The following is a 6,000-nucleotide window of genomic DNA, read 5'->3' as shown; positions in this document are numbered from 1 at the left end:
ATTTCTGAAGTAATCTATATCATACAACTCCAGTTGCCTTCCTGCCCCATCCCCTTTGCCTCCCTGCAATTAGACAGGTTCTGCACAATTTTGGAGGAGGAAGATGGAGTTGGCACAGAACCTGGCTCAAGCGCATTCATTGCTTTAACCAGGGGAACAAAACCCAAACTCAGCCAACTGAGGGTCACATTTGTGACACAATGACAGGGGCTCCTGGGGAACGATTTAAATGGAAAAAAACAACTTCCATTTCAGTTCTTGTCAACAGAGCTTGGAATGTGGAGCTGGCATTTCTTTTATAGTTTAAACTTCTTGCCCAGTGTAAAGTACCAGTGAGTTGTGGATGCAAATTACAACAGACTGAGTGAACTTGCCAGTAGCTAAAGCAACATGTACCAAGCTCTGCTACCAGGGTCTTCTTTCTCTCTCAGCAAATTGTACCTTTACTGGAAGTCTTTGCAGGCACAAATGCCTATGATCCTACTTTGAGATATCCTGGGTTGTATTAATATGTCACCAAAAGATTGGCATAAGACCAAGGTCTCAGATATTTCCTGGATTTTTTCATTCCTGAAATTCTGAGCTGCCATCCATTCATGCAGACCTGTGGGCTTTTGCCAATATTTCTCCGTATCCTCAATTTTGTTATTTAGTTTTGGCAATTAAAACAGTGGCATTTTCTGCCCAAATACAGACCCACTTTAGAAACATAATTTCCAAGACAATGGGGAGGTTACCACTTTTCACCAGTTACTGTGATGAACATCATCCATAGCAGCATTTAAAGCATTTATCAGCAATAACAACTTCTGTACAGACGTGTGTAACTTTATTTTGGAAAAGGGCCACTATATGTGGAGGAATTTCTTATTGCATTAATAATAACCTACCTAACCCAGACCTAATATTTATTTGACATGGGTATGCCACACTGAGAGTTTCATTCCAAGAAAAGATTCTTGCTGATATTTTTAGTCAAGCAGGTGCCAGGGCACTGCAGCTGTGTGTGTGTGTGTGTGTGTGTGTGTGTGTGTGCGTGGTTCCCAGACCTATGTGTGTGCCTGTGAGGTACACACACAGTACTGGATGCTAAGAAGGTTATGTGCCTTTACTGTTACACTTTTCAATGCAGCATAGACATAACAGGCACACAAGTCTGAAATTATGGAGGTTCTTTAGTAAACTCTTGAGGGCCTTCAGCTAAATTATTGCATACACACAGCAATAGACAGTCATGCTTGGAGAGGGCTGAGTTGATCATGTTTGGGTACAAGCAAGACTTAAGCTGCTGTGTGGTGCTGGGCAAACTTTTTTGAATCCATCTTCTGCCCTCTTTGTTACTTAAGGAGGAAAGAAGCGCAGATACCTTTAACCTGAAATAATCACTTTCAGTTGCAATCAGTCATGAGTACTTAGATTCCTATAAATTCCCCCTCTGACAAGGTTAATCCTGTCCTAATCATGGTATCTATGTGTAACCTCTTTGCCCCGTATCCCAGCAACCAATAAATGTGCAAGCTAATCATTAAAAATCATATCCATCTTACAGTTCTAATAGGGATAGGGAAGAATTAGTCATACTCAAATCTCTTTTCTCCTATTCTTTTTTCTTTTATATTCCAAATAATATGTCTTTTGTTATAACAGCATAATATAAGCTATATTGGTGCATTGAAAACATTCAGTTGTTCAAAATTTAGAGTTTAAATAGAATTTTTAGCCTGCAAAATCCTTCATATCTTTGTTTAAACAAAACTTAATTTTTAATTTTGTGTTATATTTAAATATATTCCTACATCTGGAATTTTCCTTCTTCCTTTGGAGAAAGAAAATCACTAGACATGCTTAAGGAATGGTTAGCTTTGGCAAGCAGAGCTCAAAGGAGGAAGAGGAAGGAAGTGAACTGGGCCACATTCTGCATTGCTGTGTTCTTAGCAGAGTCTCATAAGCCTTGCCAAGAGCATATGAAATCTGTTGCATTTGATGACTTTCGTTATTTAAACTATTGACAGAATAATGCTTACAGAGTGCTGGAATAAATAAAAGATACAAGGTGCATAAAGAAAATGAAAGACATGTAGAACTTGGTGAAACCAGGCAGAGCTCTGATGTACATGGAATTGTGGGAGGGATTCTCTGTGCATCTTCATTGTTCCTCCTTTCTTAACAGAGGGATGACATTGATGCATCTGCATTTACTGCAACAGCAAACCAGCAGCTATGCTGAGTTTGCAAGGAGTTAAGCAAGGGACTCCTAAAGCCGTACAAATGTTTATACAAATGTTATAAGAGCTTTGTATACAAAACTATATTGAATGGTAATTGTATAGCCTCCAAATAAATACAAACATTGAGTAAATCTAGATAATTTATATAATCTATATAAATTTATGTAATTTATATAAACAACGTTTTTATTTCCAAGAATAAAATTCTTCAAAGCATTTATGCCAAATCAAACACAAGCTGGGCCTTGAAAAATCTCCACAATCGATAGTGTTAAATTTGCTTTATGATCTGGGTAACCTACAACTCAGTAGGACATTTTCACAACAGTACCTGCCTTGATGAAAAACAGCAAGCTTCTCCACTAAATATAGAGCTTTGCTTTTGCTGCAGTCATTAAAATACCACATAGAATGAAAACTCTGATTTCTCAGTCAATATAAGAGTGCACAACTGAATTACAACTTTTTAATGAGAAGTTAAGCATCCAAGTTGCCTGAGTGCTTTTGTTGCTTCAGTGTATTCTGCAAAAAGTGAATTTGATATGGCAGAGATGCTGGAATTACAGAAGCTGTAGCATCAAAAAGGGATGTTCCAGAGGTTTGGTATTCTTAAGGTACTTTTAAATAACCTCTACAATAATTACCCTCCAACAGTCATCATTCCTTTTTTAGGTTAATGCATTAGCATCTCTGAGTGTTCATTAACATCAGGAGAGTGCACATCAGACCGTTCAAAGACATGGTTAAATCAATGGGTTCATTCAAACATTTAAAGTGAAGTTCTAGAATGCCATGTGGTTGCTAGTTTTGCAATATTGAGACATGAAATAGGATAAAGAGAATAAAGAAAGTCATGACATAGATAAACTGAGAAGAGATTTACAGTAAAAAAAATCTAAAACATTTACAGACTGATAAAGGCAACATGAAAATTCTTTCATTGTACAGCTGCTGAATAGAAAGGCATATGCTTCTTTCCCTAAATAAAAAGTCTGGATGTAACATTAATTTTCAGTTGCACATCTAAAATATGTAATCACTTTATTGCTTGCTGCTCTCTTGCTGCAGTGTCTTGTTACACTATGGAACCCTGAAACTAAGACAGTTGTGTCTTTATGATGCTTCTTTCCTTTGTTATCCTCTACAGTGTTGTGTGTGCTCAGACAAAAATAATTGTAGAAGACAAAAGCTTATAATGACTAAGTTTTGATCAGGTTCTGCCATTAATGGTAGAATAAGATACAGCCCTTGATTTTTTCCTTTTTTCTTTTTTTTTTTTTTTTTTTTTTTTTTTGTTATTTATCATTTGTCACCTGACAAAATAGATTGACAAATGTTTGCCTGTAAAAACTTACCAATGCCTGCAAAACATACAATTAACTTACAGGCTTCTTTGTTATAATGTTTTTAAGACATTAGTGCTAGAAAATGTCTCCAGAATGCCATACTGACAGCCCTTTCTGTTCACTGCCCAGGGTCATACACTTACAGGATAATGCATATACAGAAGACCTCACATTCATCATAGGCTGTCATAATCTATCAATCTGTACTTGTAAATTATATAGAGTCTCTCTTGAATCTTCACAGATTCCCAGCCCTTATTTTATCCTGTGTCAAGAAATTGAGACAATCACCTTGAAGGGAGATGGTTCTCCCCCTCTCCTCTCCCCTTGTGAGACCCCACCTGGAGTACTGCATCCAGGTCTGGGATCCTCAGCACAAGAAAGATGTGGACAAGGTGAAGCAAATCCAGTGGAGGGCAACAAAGATGTTCAGAGTTATCTTGGCTGGAAATAAGGCTTCTCTATACTGTAAAGAGGAGATGTACTGTTCTTATCATGTAAATACAATGCAGAAGGCCAAACACTTTTTTTTTTTTTCCCAGGCTGTAGTCAACACTCTCAGCCTGTCTTATCATTCTAAATAGGTGCTCAAAAAATAATGATGACAATTTCCCAGCGTCCCATATAGCAATTTTTAAGATCAGATATATTTTTTTTACATTGTCTTTCCCAAGGCAATTCTTGTATTTGTGTTTCTGGAGTATTAGAGTTTCTTTAGGTTGGGGGAGGTGCTCTGGGGGCCATCTGATTCAACAGCCTTTTCAAAGCAGAGCCAGTATATACCAGCTCAGTCAAGTTTTCAACTTCTCAAAGGATGGGGATTCCATAGCCCATCTGGGCAACCTATTGCAGGGCTTGACTAACCTCCTGCATAAAAGTTTTTTCATAAATATTCATAATTTCTGTTGTTGCTGCATGTGTCCCTTGTCTCATGTCCTTTCACTGCACATCTGTCAGAGGAGCCCATGTCTGTCTTCTCTACACCCTCCCATCAGCAAGTGTGACACCAGGTGACTGAGCACACATTGCCAGGGCTCTGCCCTGTTGAGAGGTTTCCTAAAGTTCCCAGGCAGCTGAAGGCAGCTGAAGAGACTAAACAAACATATAGCTGGGGGCTGCTTCCAGTTAGGAGTCCCCAGTCTAGATGTGCAGAAGGAAGCTCTTCATCTCACAAACATCACCAGCAGGTCACCTATTCAACACAGCCAGGGAAACAGAAAGCCATGAAGCTACGAAGGAGAAATTCCCAAGTCCAGGAGAATGAGCAGAGCTCTTCTGGAACTCAAGCATTAGTATTTTATCAACTGACAAATGAGAAGAAAAATAAGTCAGAAATTTTCTGCTAGTTGTAAATGAGTGACATTTATTTTCATCTGCATGTCTGAATCCTAATAATTAGAACTTTTCAGTAGGTGGTTCTCACTCATAAGCCTATAAACTGGCAGTGAGCTTCTCACCTGGGTGACATAAGTTCCTTCATTTGCATTCCTGTTTCATGAACATCTCTTAACTTTTGCGACAGACATTAAAAGACGTCACCTATAGAAACTAGGAAAAGTAGCAAGTAGTTTTTGAATAATAAGAAAACTAGCCTTAATTTTGTTTAGTGGCATCAGCCTTTATACTTCTTTTAGACAAGTGAGAATTAGAATGTAAATAATTTAATTTTCTTGGTCACTTACAAGCCAATGAAGATAGCATTGGGATGTTAAAGCTATAGGAGCACAATTTATGCATTATGCAGTAAGCTGGCTTCTTGTGCTTCACTTATGAACCGAATAACCTCACAGTTAATAGGATTACACATTATTCCGAGAACAAGAACAGGCCAGTCTTACAGATGTGATCAAGGCAGGAAAAGGTATGCATCATTGCCCTCCTTTTCTGTTCTTTTGTGCTCTGTCATCATGTTGTTCTGCACAAATGCAGCACTTACAACCCATCACCCATTAACATTTTCTTTGGTGGCAGTAGTATGGGAAGCAAACACACCTATGACATGAAAAAATAAATGGTCAGTCAGAACATGTCTCTGATTAATGTTCCTAGTTAGTCCTAGATCTGTCTTCTGTTTAGACTGATGCCTAATTTTGGACAGAGAAGTTGTAGCTGTAGCTTTTGTCCATGTTTCACATTAATTATGAGTAAACCTATCACATTACATCTCTGTTTTTTCTGGAGCACATTCCAGGGGACTTCTCTGGATAGAAATGAATAGAGAGCATGATAGAGCTGGCTATCATGTCACTTAGAAGTAAAACTTGTCATGTGTTCTCATGTGACTCAAGTCTTTCCTTGGAAGTTAATCTCACAAGCAGTAAATCTGTTACTTTGGTATTTTCAATTTACACCATTTGGGATGGGGAATTAAAAAACAAAACTATTTAATCAATGAACCACTGGCAAGCATTGTTGAGTGGTAAATA

Source organism: Parus major, chromosome 4 (genome assembly GCF_001522545.3).
Source record: "Parus major isolate Abel chromosome 4, Parus_major1.1, whole genome shotgun sequence".
NCBI lineage: Eukaryota > Metazoa > Chordata > Aves > Passeriformes > Paridae > Parus > Parus major.
The sequence above is the reverse complement of the archived record's forward strand: the minus strand, read 5'-3'. Positions refer to the sequence as shown.